Raw genomic sequence first — 17424 nt, 5'->3', positions numbered from 1 at the left:
ATGAATTTAGTCAAAAGGAATAAAAAGAAGTATTCATAAGGTTTTGGAAGCTAAACTCAGACAGGGCCCATGAGGAATATAAAGAAAGCAGGGAATTAGGGCAGCTAGAAGAGGCCATGAAATGACTTTGGCAAGTAGGGTTAAAGAGAATCCCAAGGCATTCAATTCATTTATTAAAAAACTAAGGAGATAACTAGGGAGCAGGTAAGACCACTTAAGGATAAACGAGGGAATTTCTGGAACGAATGGAGGGATATGGGCCAAAGGCTGGCAGAAGGGATTAGTTTAATGTGGTGCCATGATTGGCATAACAAAGTGGGCCAAAGTGCCCATTCCTGTATATTCCAGATTCTGTGTAAAAAAAAATTGCCTCACATTTCCATTAAACTTTTCCCCTCTCACCTTAAACCTATGTACCCTAGTATTTAACATTTCTACTTTGGAGAAATAAAAAGACTGACTGTCCACACTATCCACACCTCTCAAACTTCAATCAGGTAGTCCCTCAGCTTCCAACACTCAAGCAGAAACAATCCAAGTTTGTCCAACCTCTCCTTCTAGCTAATGCACTCTAATCTAGGTAACATCCTGGTAAACCTCTTTTGCATCCTCTCTAAAGCCCCCACATCCTTCATACAGTGTGCCAAACAGAACAGCGTAGAACACCCCAAAAGTAGTTAATAAAGCTGCAACATGACTTGCCAAATTATTACTCTGTACCCTGATCAATGAAGACAAGCACATGATACACGTACTTTACAATCTTATCCACTTGTGTTGCCACTTTCAGGGAGCTATGGACATACATCCTAAAGTCCTTCTGTACAGCAATGCTCTTATGGATCCTAACATTTAGCACATACCTTCCCCTTGCACTTTACCTCCCAAAATGCAAAATATCTCACTTAGCCAGATTAAATTCCATCGACTGTTTCTCCACCCAACTTTCCAACCAATATCCTACTATATTCTCTTACAACCTTCCACACCATCCTCAACTCCAAAATTTTATGTTGTCTGCAAAATTACCAGGAAGACCGCCTAAATTTTTATCCAAGTCATTTATATATTACCAGCACTGATCCTTTTGGAACACCACTGGTCACAGACCTCCAGTCTGAAAATCACTGCTTCGCAACTAACCTATCTTCGAAGACCATACCAATTTTGTATCCAATTTACCAACTTATCATGGATCCAATGTAACAACCTTCTGGACAGGCCTACCATGTGCGACCTCGCTGATATTCTTTAGTAAATCCATATAGTCAACAGTCATTGCCCTACCCTCAAACCATCTTTGAGTCAAGACCTCCCTGCAAAAAGCCATGCTGACTATCCCTAATAAGGGATAGTGGGAACTGCTGATGCTTGAGAATCTGAGATAACAAGGTGTACAGCTGGATGAACACAGCTGGCCAAGCAGCATCAGAGGATCAGGAAAGCTGATGTTTTGGGTCTGGGCACTTCTTCAGAAATGGGGGAGGGGAAGGGGATTCTGAAATAAATAGAGAGACGGCGGGAGGCAGATGGAAGATGGATAAAGGAGCAGATAGGTGGAGAGGAGACAGACAGGTCAAAGAGGCGGGGATGGAGCCAGTAGAGATGAAGAGTTAGGGTGAGGATAGGTCAGTCCAGGGAGGACAGACAGGTCAAGGAGGCAGGATGAGGCTGGTAGGTAGGAATGGATAGGTGGGAGGAACGACAGACAGGTTAGGGAGGCGGGGACGAGCTGGGCTGGTTTTGGGAGGCAGTCAGGGCAGGAAAGATTTTGAAGCTTGTGAAGTCCACATTGATACCATTTGGCTGCAGGGTTCCCAAGCGAAATATGAGCTGCTGTTCCTGCAACCTTCAGGTGGCATCGTTGTGGCACTGGAGGAGGCCCAGGATGGAGATGTCGAAGGAGTGGGAGGGGTAGTTGAAATGGTTCGCAACTGGGAGGTGCAGTCATTTGTTGCTAATCGAGCTTAGGTATTCCACAAAGTGGTCTCCGAGCCTCCGCTTGGTTTCCCAGATGTAGAGGAACAGCAGATACAGTATACCACATTAGCAGATGTGCAGGTGAACATCTGCTTGATGGAGGTGGTTTTTCTGGGGCCTGGGACGTGGGTGAGCGATGTGGCGTAGGGGCAAATGTAGCACTTCCTGCAGTTGCAGGGAGAAGTGCCGGGTGTGGTGGGGCTGGGGGAGACTGTGGAGGGGACAAGGATGTCACTGAGAGAGTGGTCCCTTTGAAAGGCAGATAAGGGTGGGGAGGGAAAAATGTCTTTGGTAGTGGGATCAGATTGCAGATGGCGGAAGTGCCAGAGGATGGTGTGTTGGATCCGGAGGTTGGTGGGGTGGTACGTGAGGACGAGGGGGATTCTGTTTTGGCTGTTGTTGCAGGGAGGGAGTGTGAGGGATGAGTTGCGGGAAATGCAAGAGACATGGTTGAGGGCATTTTCGACCACTGTGGAGATGAAGTTGCATCCCTTAAAAAAAAAGGGCATCAACATCTTGCCATCCTTATATTTCATTCCGCTCCCCCCCAACCCCCTGCCACCAGGAACATACTAGTCCTGAACCCACATAATTAGTATTTAAAAGACTCCCATATATCAAATGTGGATTCACTCTCAAACATCCACCCCCAATCTAATTTCTCAAATTCCTCCCTAATAATGTTGCAATTAGCCTTCCTCCAATTTAGCACATTTATCCTTTTCCATAACTATCTTAAAGTTTAACAGAATTATCACAGATCATGGAATCCGTACAGTGTGGAAACAGGCCCTTCAGCCCAACAAGTCCACACTGACCCTTACAGCATCCCACCTAGAGCACACCCCCAAAAGCATATGATCACTGTTCCCAAAATGCTCCCCCTCTAAAACTTGGATCACCTGGCCAGCTCTAATACGGCCCCTTCCTTAGTTGGACTATCTACATATTGTTTTAATAAGCTCTCCAGGATGCACCTAACAAATTCTGCCCCATCTAAACCCCTGGTACTAAGGGAGTCTGGTCAATATTGGAGAAGTTAAAAATAAAAAAAATCACCCACAACAACAATCCTGTTTTTACATCTTTCCATGATCTGACTACATATCTGTTCCTCTGTCACCCACTTGCTACTCGAAGGCATGTAGCATACCCCATCATAATGATTGCACCTTTCTTCTTCCTGAGTTCTACCCATATTGCCTCACTGGATAAGACCTCCAAAAGTCCTGTTCGTGCAGCCATAATCAGTAATGCAACTCCCCCAGTCCTTTGTATCACTCTTTAACATGCATGAAACGTCTAAATCCTGTAATGTTGAACTGCCAGTACCGAACTTCACTCAAACAAGTTTCAACATTGTAGTTCCTTTTACTAATCCAGTTCTCCAAGTTCATCTGCCTTAACTATTATGCTCCTTGAAATAAGTACACTTCAGGCTGCCACTCTGATCTAGTTCAATAACCTTGTCAGGCCTGCTCTTCCTATTCAAGTGACTTACACTGCACTGATTCCCAATTCCTTGCAGCACTAGCTTAAACCCTCACGAGTGGCACTTGCGAACTTCCCCGCAAGAATATTGGTACCCCTCTAGTTTAGGGGCAACAGGTCCTTCTTGTATCCATCTCTCCTGCGCTGAAAGAGATCCCAACGATGCAGAACACTGATGCCCTCCTTCCTACACCAGCTCCTCAGCCACGCATTCAACCACATTATCTTTCAAAACTTCTGGCCTCACTAGCAAATGGTACAGGGTGTAGTCCAGAGATTACAATGCTAGAAGTCCTGCTCTTCGTTTTTCTATCTTATTCCTTAAACTTTCTTTGCAGGACCTCATCTCTCTTCCTGCTTCTGCCGTTGGTACCAATATGGACCATGATCTCTGACTGCTCACCCTTCCGTTTCAGAATGTTATGTGCCCACTTAGAGCCATTCTCAAACCTTGCACCAGAGAGGCAACATATCATCCAGAAGCCTTGCTCATGGCCAGAGAAACATCTGTGAACGAGACTACAGAGTCTCCTATTACAACCACTCACCTAAACTTCGATCCTCCCTGTTGTACAACAGAGTCAATCATGGTGCCACTGTCCTAACTGCTGCAGTTGCTATCCTGAAAGAGCCCATATCTTCCCTCCCCACAACCCACTAATATCCAAACTAATATACTTCTTTGACAGATGAATAGCTACAGTGGATTCGTACAATTCCTGCCTGCCCCTCCTGGCAAACACATCAGTGACTGAACCTTTGTTTTGGCCATATCCCAAAACTTATAGCTATAAAACTTTCTGCCTCCAGTATACTTCGCAATGAGTCCAACTACTGCTCCAACCCATCCACAAAGTTCAAGAGGAGCTGCAAGGTGGACACAGTTGTCAGGGATACATGACCTCTCCCAGATCTCTCAGGGGGTGCATACCACTCCAACTTCCATTACTACCCCTCTGGAAATTACTAGATTAAAAAGGAAAAAGGAAAGACTTGACCTTGCTGCATCTTAATGTTACTTGCCCTCATTACAAAAGCCCACACGTTGAACTCAAGCTCACAGCCCTTCTCCAAAGCGGCCACTCCCACAAGAGCTCACTTTCCTTTAATATGCTACCAGTAGGAAGGGAAAGTTGGTCTCTTACATGTCCCTGAGATAATGGGAACTGCAGATGCTGGAGAATCCAAGGTAACAAAGTGTGGAGCTGGATGAACACAGCAGGCCAAGCAGCATCTCAGGAGCACAAAAGCTGTCGTTTTGGGCCTAGACCCTTCATCAGAGGGGGTCTGATGAAGGGTCTAGGCCCGAAACGTCAGCTTTTGTGCTCCTGAGATGCTGCTTGACCTGCAGTGTTCATCCAGCTCCACACTTTGTTTTAAAAAAGTCAGGGACATATAAGAGAACAACGAGCCTCTGTTGGATGCTCTTCCCCTTTTTTAAGCACAGATTCCTATTGTACGTGAACTCCTGTTCAGATACAAAGCAACACAAAATGTGATATCTTCAGTTTTTGCCTTGTTACAAACTTCAGTTTTCTGGTCATCACAGTCTCCATCTTCACAACAAGCATTTCTAACTATCTCAATCATTTTTCTAACCTCTGCACTGCATCTGTCATCTTCTGTCTTCGTTTGTCCTAAGTAGCCAATTTAAGTAATTATTTCAGGTAACAACATTCATTTCATTCTGGTTTCTTTCAATGTACTCATTTTTAAACAATCATTCTATTGCCTTTTTGGTATACACACAATGAATATTCTGAATTTATAGATTTTACTTGATATTTTGTTAGCCCACATCCAGTTCTGCAAGCAGCAATGTGCTCATCAGCACACAAGATTAGTTATTGCTTCTGATTAATCCTAAACACTTGTTCTGTAAATAAATTGAACAATAATGTGGTTTACAACACTTTTCCTTTTACTCAAAATGCATTTCATTGCTTCTTTGTAGGCCAGTGTTCACTACTTAGAACCTCTCCAGACTTTGGATTCTTATCTTCATTATCAATATCACATTTCAGCAAGATAACAAAGCGTGTAGCGGGATGAACACAGCAGGCCAAGCAGCATTTCAGGATCACAAAAGCTGACATTTCAGACCTAGACCCTTCATCAGACCCGCTCTGATGAAGGGTCTAGGCCCAAAACGACAGCTTTTGTGCTCCTGAGATACTGCTTGGCCTGCTGTGTTCATCCAGCTCCACACTTTGTTATCTCGGATTCTCCAGCATCTGCAGTTCCCATTATCTCTGATCATATTTCAGCAACATGTCTATTACCTTTTTTTGGGCGATAAACATGATCAAACACTTTTTCATATTCTATGAAGTACATGTCATTTTTAAAATAGCAAATATATGCATATCTTATTCACAGACAGGCCACAGCCACAAAGCAGAGATGACATGAGTTGTCGGATCTGCAGACTGAAAAATCTGTAAATGATAAGTAGGAGAAACGGTTCGTTGCAGTTATCAACGGAGAGCAAGTAAGAGTGTACATACTCAGAAATAGTAACAGAAAATGCTGGCAACGTTCAGCTGGATCAAACAACCTGAGTGAAAGCTGTGTGAATATCGAAATATTGAATCAATGACTGTACCTCAATTACTACTTCAAACCACTAGCAGAATAATATTTCGGCCAATATCGTCGCTTAATACATACCAATTCTCCACCTTACTGTATCTACAGTTTCAAAAATGAATGAACGCCTCCCTCCGGTCTCTTCTTTCTAATACGCAACCGCCGTTAACCCACCCTCCACAGGCCGAGCTGTTCAACAGCCGGACATTCGGCGGGAGGGGAGACCCCACCACAAAGCGATACGGGGGGGGGGAGCAAATTACAGTTATTCCATATTATCAACATCGTTTTTTTTTTCAAAAAAAGGTTTACTACAACTTTTCCAATATTACCACAAACAAATTCAAACCGTTTCCAAAACACACATACTTACTGCTTAGCTTCTTTATCATCGTCAATAATTTCAATCGCCTTTATCAGCTTCTCCCTTTCCCTCAAGATGATACGCTCCCATGGGCAGAGCCAACCCCCTGAACGTCGACGCGCAAGGTAACCGCACCCTCAAGTACAAATTAGCCACTCAGGTTACATACAGAGAAAAAACCAATCAGAAAGCAGGAAATAAACAAATCGGAGATAATGGGAACTGCAGATGCTGGAGAATCTAAGATAATAAAGTGTGAAGCTGGATGAACACAGCAGGCCAAGCAGCATCCCAGGAGCGCAAAAGCTGACGTTTCGGGCCTGGACCCTTCATCAGAGGATGAATAAACAAATCGGATCGGTGGGAGTTAGCCAATGAAATCACATGCAATGAACCAATCGGATTAGCCAATCGGATTAGGGAACGCGAACGGGGATTCTTCCCGTTGGAGCGGGAGAGAGGTGAGTGTTTTCGCGAGATCTGGTCTGCGCAGCAGTGGAGGGAGTTAGGGGAAAATGTGTATTTTGTGTGCACGACTATCCTGACGGCTGTGTTTACTGCTGAAGGTGTCAGATGCAAATCAGGCAGCGATCCGGGGTTTTCCTTGGATATCTATGTGAAGAACACGGCCGCTGTCGCGAGGAAGGTTGTGGCTGCGAGTTGCCATAGTTACGGTCGGTGTTGGCCAGACGCGGAGGAGCTCAGAGCTAATAAATAACAGGTGGCCTTTAAATTTTCCTTTAGAAACATTGTGATTCCTGCTCAGTCTAAGATTAAACTTTACCTTCCTATTTTAGAGTTAATTTTTAAGTCCCTTATCGAAGTCATTAGTGCTGTAAACTGGGATTAATGTAGATAACAAAAGTGTGGAGCTGGATGAGCACAGCAGGTCAACCAGCACATTAGGAGCACAAGAGCTGACGTTTCGGGCCTAGACCCTTCATCAAAAAAGTAGATTCTGTTCTGAGGAAGGGTCACCGGACCCGAAACGCTAATTCTGTTTTTTTATTTCCTTCACAGATGTTGCTAGACCTGCTAAGCTTTTCCAACCACTTTGTTTTTGTTCCTGACATACAGCATCGGCAGTTCTTCTGGTTTCTATTTAGTATTTTTTTTAGAGCAGATCACACATGGCTGTCTCCTGACATTTTAATGAAGTAACAAGTCATTGTTTATCGCTGAACTTACTAAATTCCAGGTGGTCCAACTAGTTGAAGGCGTTTAAAGCAAATATATTCAGTCAGTATTTACCAACCGTTTCATAGGCTAGAATAAAATATACTCATGATTGTAATCAGTGTTTAGGACGGCATCTTAACGAGTAAAGCAAATGAAGTAAATAACTACCAATATCAGAGATAACAAGGTGTAGAGCTGGATGAACACAGCTGGCCAAGCAGCATCAGAGGAGCAGGAAGGCTGACGTTTCAGGCCTAGACCCTTCTTCAGAATTCTCCAGCATCTGCAGTCCCTACTATCTTAGAAACAATTTTAACCACCAATGTCACTTCAAGTGTTCATCTAAGTTTTTTTTTAAGAATGGGAGTTTAATCACCTCAGCCAGCCTTCTAGGCAGCGCACTCCAGATCCTCTGCCCTCCGCGCAAAATAAAAATTTCCCCAAGTCTCCTCCAGACCTCCCACCTTTCACTCAAAAGTGTCCCATGATTTAGTGTTTATTTTAAACTAAAATTTCTTTAATTGTGAACGAATACTTCTTCCAAAGCAAGTGGCTTATTATATGACCAGAGATGCAGGAGTAGGTGTTGTTCCTTTGCTTTACTGATTAGCAACCAGAGCAATAGCCACAGAAAATCTATCGCTGGACCACAGTAATACCACAGCAGATGCCAAGGTAGCTGAAACTGTACTTAAGAATGTTCTTAAGATAATTCAAAAGAAGTGTTTGGCATTTTTTCATTATTAGAGGCTTGCAGAGCAAATCCAGAGTGAAGTGAGTTAACACAGAAAGCTAACATTGAGGCTGCCGGAGTTCTAGACTGTTTATGTACTACAAGCAAAGTTTTGATGACAAAGTCTGAATGGTTGTTCATCAAATATCTGCCCAGATATCATAAGAAAAAAATGCACATGGAGTTCCTATGACAGGGCATATAGGAATACAGAAAACACAGGCATTGAAACATAGATAATTTACATGGTCAAGATTTCATATGTATCAGATGGTAGAAAAACCTCACCATGAAATCAAACCAGCAGCATTGATAGCCAAGCTGTTTTTTTTTAAAGAACGATTTAGTTGAGTGTTAGTAGATTGTGTAGGACTATTATCACAAACAAAAGCAGGTTAACAGTCTATCCTTAAAGTTCTGGTTAGGAAGGATTTTATCAAATTGGAGAGGGTTCGGAAAATATTTAGCAAGATATTGCTTGGAATGAGGGGGTTTCAGTTATAGAAATATGCTGGGACTTCTTTCACAAGAGCATAGGAGGTTGAGGGGTGACCTTGTAGAGGTTTATAAAATCATTAGACTCAAAGAAAATGTGTATAGCAAAGGTCTTTTCACTAAGGTGGGTGAATTCAAAACTAGGGGGCATATTTTTAAGGTGTGAGGGGAAAGTTTTAGAATGGCGAGGGGCAATTTTTTTTTACACACAGTGGTTTGTGTGTGGAATGAACTGTTAAAGGAAATGGTGAATGCAGGTACAGTTACAGTGTTTAAAAAACATTTGGATAAGTCCTCAACCAACCTTCCAGACCCCACCACAACCCTCTTTACAGGTTGGCATGATGGCTCAGTTGTTAGCACTGCTGCCTCACAGCACCAGGGACCTAGGTTCACTTCCACCCTCGGGTGACTGTCTGTGTCGAGTTTGCACATTCTAGCAGTGTCTGAGTGGGTTTCCCCCGGGTGCTCTGGTTTCCTCCCACAGTCAAAAGACGTGCAAGCTAGGTGGATTGGCTGTGCTAAATTGCCCGTCGTGTTCAGAGATGTGTAGATTAGGTGGGTTATAAGGATAGGTCTGGGTCGGATGCTCTGAGGGTTGGTGTGGACTTGTTAGGCCAAAGGACCTGTTTCCACACTGTAGGGACTTTGAGATGAGATCAGTATATGAATTGGAAAGTTTTGGATGGATGTGGGCCAAATGCAGGCACTAGGACTAATTTAGTTTTGGAATATGATTGGCATTGCCTAATTGGACTGCTGGGTTTGTTTCCATGCTGTTTGACTCTATGAATCTGCAGGATTCTTTACTGCAGAGGACTGTAGAACTGGGTCATCAAGTATGTTCAAGGCTGAGATGGATAGATTTTTCATTAATAAGGCATTCCTGGATTATGGTGAAAAGTTTAGGTGATGGAGTTAAGGATTACAAGATGAGCCATGATTTCATTGAATGATGCAGCAAAATTAAATGGCTGAATAACCTATTTCTGCTCTCAGACTCCTGGTCTTATGGCCATAGATTGGAATACAATTCTGTTAGTTCGAATGCCCGACAGCACCTCATGAATACCCAGTCTTGACGTGCTAGATCTATCTGATCTATCCCATTTCACGTGGTGATTGTGTTACACAGAACAGTGCAAGGTTTATTCAATTTGAAATGGAACTTCGTCTTCACAGAAGACCACCATACCGTGGTCGCTCATACCGATACTGTCATAAACAGATGTATTTGCCACAGTCAGCTTGATGAGGGTGAGGTTAGCGGTGTTTTTCCCTCTTGATTCCCTCACCACCTGCAGCAGATCCAGCCGTGTTCTTGAGGACTTTGTCAGTTTCATCAGTAGTAATACTGCTGAGCAATTCTTGGTAGACATTGAAGTCCCAAACCCACAGAACATTCTTCGCCATAACCATCCTCATTACTTTCTGCAAGTGGTGTTGTACACAAAAGTGTACTGATTCATCTGCTTGGAAGGAGGCAGGGGGAGATCATAGTTGGTAATCAGCAGGATGTTTTGTGCTGATTGTGTTACCATCACACTACACTATGCATCTGTCTTGCCAGTCTATACCCAGGGGTGCTAATGTTCTCTGAAATATGTGTAAGGTGTGATTCCTTGTGAATGTCTTTGTCAGGCTTTTGTTTCATTGGTCTGTGAAACCCTCTCCTGATTTTGGCACAAACCTCCTGGTGTTAGTAAGTAGGATATTGCAGAGTCAACAGGGCTGCATTTACCATTGTAATTTCAGGTACTAAATTCTAGGTGGTCCAACTAGCTTGGCTTTCTAGCAATTTATACAACTGAAGTTGTTATTGATGCAACTGAATGGCTTGATATGCCATTTAGGAAGGCAGTTAAAAGTCATCCATATTGCTATGGGTCTAGACTCACACAGAGGCTATTTTCCTTGTCTAGATATTTGTCAATCCTACAGGTTTTTATACCATTGGTTTTGTGGTCCAGAAATTGGATTGAATTCAAATTTCACCATCCGCTGTGGTGAGATTCAAACCTGAGTCCCTAGATTTTACCTAGGTCTCTAGTTTACTGGTGTAGTGATAATGCCACTAGGCCATTGACTTGCCCATAATGCTCATGCAGTGCATTTAGCACACGTATGATGAGTACATGGTGTAGATGTGACATTGACATAGCATGGTGCCATCACCAACATTTCCACTCCTTGACTCGTGACTGATGACAAGCTGCTTGACTTTGTATCAGCACTGAAAGGCAAGGCAAAACAGAAATACAGGAGCCTATTAGTCTGAGGGAAAACACAGAAGGAAAGACAAGGTGAGGCGAAGTAGAGACTTTGAGTATTCAATTGGGCTTAAAATAAGTGAGTGCTAAAACAGCATATGAGGATCCCTGAAATCCACTCTCGTCTAATTCAGAATTAGACTGGATGCCCGGCCGTGCACGCAGTGTCTTGCTGCAGCGTTGCAATGAGAGATGCCAGTGCACTTCTAAGTATAGAATTAAATGCCAGAACTCCGCTGTGAGGATGAGAGATGCCATGATGATGTAGTGAGACTGGCACATGTCAGAAGCCAAGGTCTGTGGACATGAGGTGCATGTAGACACTGCCCATGGAATGTTCCCTGAATGTTGGTAGCAGTCTCCAAGATGGATGTTCGGAGGAGTCACCAGGTAACCATTTGACTTTCATGTCGGGAATTCTTGATGTCTAGTTCCTTTCTTCCTTTCCTGTGTGACTTGGAAACTGCATGTTAATGTGGCAAAATGAAGTAATTTCGGTGCATAATGTGTGATAATTCATACAAATAGGTTCTCTCTACTCACTAGCATGAATCTCAACTCGCCATTAAAAACTTTGTTGGAAAATGGAAACTCTTGTGAGGCATCTTCCCCAATTTTCCCAGCTTTCTTGCCATGAACCACATTGTTCAGGGGTGGGAAGATTTTTGTCCACTGAGTCAAAGAGCGATCTCCTTGAAAACTTTGGAATAATTCATCACAGTGTTGTGCCATTATGTTATTTTTGAAAAGTTACAATCTACCCAAACATTGGCCTTGAGAATAACGTAGTTTGAATACTTCTGCAAAATTAAATATTGACACTTAAAATTATACAACAAATTGCAGAGCCCTTAAGAGCATTGACATACAGGGAGATCTGATCAAACAGGTCCGCAGATCCATGAAAGTGGCAACACAGGTGGACAAGGTGGCCAAGAAGGCAGTCAGCCTGCCTTCATTGGCTGGGGCATTGAATATAAGAATTGACAAGTTTTGAGAAGATTTGTAGCTCAGGTTGTGGACAAGGTTGTAGACTTGCTCAACGAGCCAGTGTGTTTGCTTGCAGATGTTTCATCACTCTGCGAGGTAACATCATCAGTGCACCTCCGGTGAAGCATCGGTGTTCTGTCCTGCTTGTTCTTTATATACCTTGATTTGCTGAGGTGGTTGGCATTACTTCTGGTTCTGTTTTTCAGTGGTTTGTATGTCAAGTCCAGTTCAGTATATTTGCTGTGATAATGGGAACTGCAGATGCTGGAGGATCCAAGATAATAAAATGTGAGGCTGGATGAACACAGCAGGCCCAACAGCATCTCAGGGGCACAAAAGCTGACGTTTCGGGCCTAGACCCTTCATCAGAGAGGGGGATGGGCTGAGGGTTCTGGAATAAATAGGGAGAGAGGGGGAGGTGGACCGAAGATGGAGAGAAAAGAAAATAGGTGGAGAGGAGAGTATAGGTAGGGAGGGGATAGGTCAGTCCAGGGAAGACGTACAGGTCAAGGAGGTGGGATGAGGTTAGTAGGTAGGAAATGGAGGTGCGGCTTGGGGTGGGAGGAAGGGATGGGTGAGAGGAAGAGCAGGCTAGGGAGGCAGAGACAGGTTGGACTGGTTTTGGGATGCAGTGGGTGGAGGGGAAGAGCTGGGCTGGTTGTGTGGTGCAGTGGGGGAAGGGGACGAACTGGGCTGGTTTTGGGATGCAGTGGGGGAAGGGGAGATTTTGAAGCTGGTGAAGTCCACATTGATACCATTGGGCTGCAGGGTTCCCAAGCGGAATATGAGTTGCTGTTCCTGCAACCTTCGGGTGGCATCATTGTGGCAGTGCAGGAGGCCCATGATGGACATGTCATCTCAAGAATGGGAGGGGGAGTGGAAATGGTTTGCGACTGGGGGCGGTGCAGTTGCTTATTGCGAACCAAGCGGAGGTGTTCTGCAAAGCGGTCCCCATGCCTCCGCTTCGTTTCCCCAATATAGAGGAAGCCACACCGGGTACAATGGATGCAGTATACCACATTGCCAGATGTGCAGGTGAACCTCTGCTTGATATGGAAAGTCATCTTGGGGCCTGGGATAGTGGTGAGGAAGGAGGTGTGGTGGCAAGTGTAGTTACATTGGGGAAACGAAGTGGAGGCATGGGGACCGCTTTGCAGAACACCTCCGCTCGGTTCGCAATAAGCAACTGCACCCAGTCGCAAACTATTTCCACTCACCCTCCCATTCTTTAGATGACATGTCCATCATGGGCCTCCTGCAGTGTCACAATGATGCCACCCGAAGGTTGCAGGAACAGCAACTCATATTCCGCTTGGGAACCCTGCAGCCCAATGGCATCAATGTGGACTTCACCAGCTTCAAAATCTCCCCTCCCCCCACTGCATCCCAAAACCAGTCCAACCTGTCTCTGCCTCCCTAACCTGTTCTTCCTCTCACCCATCCCTTCCTCCCACCCCAAGCTGCACCTCCATCTCCTACCTACTAACCTCATCCCACCTCCTTGACCTGTCCGTCTTCTCTGGACTGACCTATCCCCTCCCTACCTCCCCACCTATACTCTCCTCTCCACCTATCTCCTTTTCTCTCCATCTTCGGTCCACCTCCCCCTCTCTCCCTATTTATTCCAGAACCCTCAGCCCATCCTCCTCTCTGATGAAGGGTCTAGGCCTGAAAGGTCAGCTTTTGTGCCCCTGAGATGCTGTTGGGCCTGCTGTGTTCATCCAGCCTCACATTTTATTATCTCAGTATATTTGCTGATGGAGTTATGGTTGGAATGCTAGGCCTCCAGGCATTCCTTGACATGTCTCTAGTTTGGCTCGTGCTATTATGGATATGTTGTCTCTGTCAAATTTATGTCCTGTTTGTCTGTATGTATTGAGACCAGTGGGAATTGGTCATGTCTCTTGTTAGCTGGTTGATGTCCGTGTATCTTTATTGTCAGTTTTCTTCCATTTTGGCTTATGTAATGTTTTTCACAGTTCTTGCATGGTATTTTATACACAATGTTAGTTTTATTGGTTTTGGCTACAGGATCCTTTACGTTCATCAGTAAAGTTGCAGAGTATTTGTTGGTTTGTGGGCTACCGTGGTACCTAGGGGCCTAAGTATTCTTGTGGTCATATTTGATATGTCCCAAATGTACGGTAGGGTGAGTATTATGTCTGGCCGTGTTTTATCATCTTGTGGTTTGTCGCAGTGGTAGTCACAGATTGTGCTTCACTGGAGGCGCTCTGACAATATTACTTAGGGTGATGAAATGTCTGCAACCAAACACACTGGCTTGGCGAGCAAGTCTACAACCTCAAGAGTTGCTAAGGTGTGTTACAGCTGAATAAAGCTTCATCTAGGCCAGATTTGAAATATTGTGTGCAGTTCTGAGCACCACAGTACCAGAAGGATGTGCCTGCTTTGGAGAGGGTGCAAAGAAGGTTTATCAGAATGTTGCCTGGTCTGAGGGTTTTAGTTATGAGGAGAGGTTGAATAAACTTGGATAGTTTCTACTGGAAAAAATAAAGCTGTGGGACGACCTGATAGAGGCCTACAAAATTATGAAAATATGTTGGATAGTCAAAGTCTTTTTCCCAGGGTGGAAAGGTCACCGACGAGGGCACATGTTCAAGATGAGAGGGGGTAAGTTTACGGGAGAAGTGCAAGGAATACTCTTCACACAGAGAGTTGTAAGTGTCTGCAATGCACTGCCAGTGGAACTGGTGGAAGCAAGCACATTATGTTGTAGGCTTATCTTGATAGACACATGAACAGGAGGCAGATGGAGGAATAAAAACCGCATATGGGCAATAAGTAGCAGGCCTAAATAAGTATTAGGAATCAGCACAGATTTGATGGGCCAAAGAGCCAGTTTCTGTGATGTATTGTATATTATTTTGTAAAACCAGGAGTGGAAGGGAGAGATTTCTTACCGAAATACTGGCTTATATTTTACAGTGTAAATTGTGCTGTCAGTGGTTAGTTTGAAAAGTGCTGAATCAAAGAAAGGTATAATAACTCCATTATTACTCCAGAAGATATTTCCTTATTTATATATCTATGTAGAATGCATGAAACTATGACTTGTAAAGTCATAATTATATTTATATTAGTGTGAATAAATTATATGAATGAAATTACTTTGCCTTATTCAGATAAAATTGTAATAAATACAAGCTGCTTTGAAAGGAGATGTTCCTTTGTCAATTGTCTGTTGTTTGAAAACATCAAATTTTGGGCATGTTTTCAAACTTTACAGGTTAGTGATCTGTTGTAAGGTGTTATTATTTTACAGAAAATAATTATAACGACTAAAATTTAATTTTTCAGCAAATGCACTCTGCTTACTATGTGTTCGCCAAATTATTCAGTGTACAGTCACAACTCTTAACCAGTTAAAGTATTTAAAGGACCTTTATGTAAGCAGTATGCTACAAAAGAACATTAAACCAGCCAGCAGGGTTTCTACCACAAAAAAACTGCTTTCAGCATTGATTATAATGGAAAGTTATTAACACAGTTTGTTTGTCAGTACAGCAAGTTAAATGTGAATGTCATTAAAGTGCTGTAATACGTTACCAGTCAAGTAAACTGGGCTAATAGCATAGAGTCATTTTTAGGTTCTGCCTTTACACAGAATAGAATCCCTACAGTGTGGAAACAGGTCCTTCAGCCAAACAAGTTCTGAACCTCAGAACATCTCATGGGCAGGAATGGTTGCTGGATGTTCCAGGGTTTAGAACATTTAAAAAGAATAGGGAGGGGGGAAAAAGAGGAGGGGGTGTAGCGCTACTAATCAGAGAGGGTATCACAGCTACAGAAGCTTCCATTGTCGAGGAAGATCTGCCTACTGAGTCAGTATGGGTGGAAATTAGGAACAGCAAGGGAGGAGTCGCCTCGTTAGGGGTTTACTACAGGCCCCCCAATAGCAGCAGGGAGATTGAAGAAAGCATAGGTCGACAGATTTTGGAAAAGTGTGCACGCAGTAGGGTTGTTGTAATGGGTGACTTTAACTTTCCTAATATTGATTGGAACCTCCTTCGAGCATAAGATTTGAATGGAGCTGTTTTTGTAAGGTGTGTTCAGGAGGGTTTCCTAACACAGTACGTTGACAGGCCGACGAGGGGAGAGGCCATTCTAGACTTGGTGCTCGGAAACGAGCCGGGGCAGGTATCAGATCTTGTGGTGGGAGAGCATTTTTGTGATAGTGACCATAACTGCCTCACATTCTACATAGCTATGGAGAAGGAGAGGATTAGGCAGAATGGGAGGATATTTAATTGGGGAAGAGGAAACTATGATGCGATTAGACATGAGTTAGGAAGCATGGACTGGGAGCAGTTGTTCCATGGTAAGGGAACTATAGACATGTGGAGACTGTTTAAGGAACAGTTGTTGGGAGTGATGAGTAAATATGTCCCTCTGAGACAGGCAAGAAGGGGTAAGATTAAGGAACCTTGGATGACGAGAGCGGTGGAGCTTCTAGTGAAAAGGAAGAAGGTAGCTTACATAAGGTGGAGGAAGCTAGGGTCAAGTTCAGCTAGAGAGGATTACATGCAGGCAAGGAAGGAGCTCAAAAATGGTCTGAGGAGAGCCAGGAGGGGGCACGAGAAAGGCTTGGCAGAAGGAATCCGGGAAAACACAAAGGCATTTTACACTTACGTGAGGAATAAGAAAATGGTCAAAGAAAGAGTAGGGCCGATCAGGGATAGCATAGGGAACTTGTGTGTGGAGCCTGAGGAGGTGGGGGAAGCCCTAAATGAGTTTTTTGCTTCTGTCTTTACGAAAGAAACCAACTTTGTAGTGAATGAAACCTTTGAAGAGCAGGTGTGCATGCTGGAATGGATAGAGATAGACGAAGCCGATGTGCTGAAAATTTTGTCAAACATTAAGATTGACAAGTCGCCAGGCCCGGATCAGATTTGTCCTCGGCTGCTTTGGGAAGAGAGAAATGCAATTGCTTCGCCACTTGCGAAGATCTTTGCATCCTCGCTCTCCACTGGAGTCGTACCTGAGGACTGGAGAGAGGCAAATGTAATTCCTCTCTTCAAGAAAGGAAATAGGGAAATCCCCGGCAATTATAGACCGGTAAGTCTCACGTCTGTCGTCTGCAAGGTGTTAGAAAGGATTCTGAGGGATAAGATTTATGACCATCTGGAAGAGCATGGCTTGATCAAATACAGTCAACACGGCTTTGTGAGGGGTAGGTCATGCCTTACAAACCTTATCGAGTTTTTTGAGGATGTGACTAGAAACGTTGATGAGGGTCGAGCTGTGGATGTGGTGTATATGGACTTCAGTAAGGCATTTGATAAGGTTCCCCATGGTAGGCTCATTCAGAAGGT

General features: G+C 43.9%; 2 protein-coding genes across 9 annotated transcripts in view; one reads left to right on the top strand and one right to left on the bottom strand.

Annotated features, from left to right (window-relative positions):
* The window catches only part of cep70 (centrosomal protein 70), a 44734-nt gene extending 37956 nt beyond the window's left edge, over positions 1 to 6778 (bottom strand). For 6 of the 7 annotated variants that reach the window (XM_059647383.1, XM_059647387.1, XM_059647389.1 and 3 more), the window contains exon 1: positions 6142 to 6267. The gene's annotated coding sequence lies outside the window, so the exon portion shown is untranslated. Of the gene's footprint in view, positions 1 to 6141; positions 6268 to 6433 lie in introns of those variants that run through there. The other variant, XM_059647384.1, reaches the window with a different exon arrangement.
* The window catches only part of faima (Fas apoptotic inhibitory molecule a), a 30271-nt gene continuing 19475 nt past the window's right edge, over positions 6629 to 17424 (top strand). The window contains exons 1-2 of one of the 2 annotated variants that reach the window (XM_048535273.2): positions 6635 to 6885; positions 6991 to 7145. The gene's annotated coding sequence lies outside the window, so the exon portion shown is untranslated. Of the gene's footprint in view, positions 6886 to 6990; positions 7146 to 17424 lie in introns of both variants that reach the window. The other variant, XM_048535274.2, reaches the window with a different exon arrangement.

Source organism: Stegostoma tigrinum, chromosome 7, assembly GCF_030684315.1.
Source record: "Stegostoma tigrinum isolate sSteTig4 chromosome 7, sSteTig4.hap1, whole genome shotgun sequence".
NCBI classification, from domain to species: domain Eukaryota; kingdom Metazoa; phylum Chordata; class Chondrichthyes; order Orectolobiformes; family Stegostomatidae; genus Stegostoma; species Stegostoma tigrinum.
The sequence above is the reverse complement of the archived record's forward strand: the minus strand, read 5'-3'. Positions and strand labels throughout refer to the sequence as shown.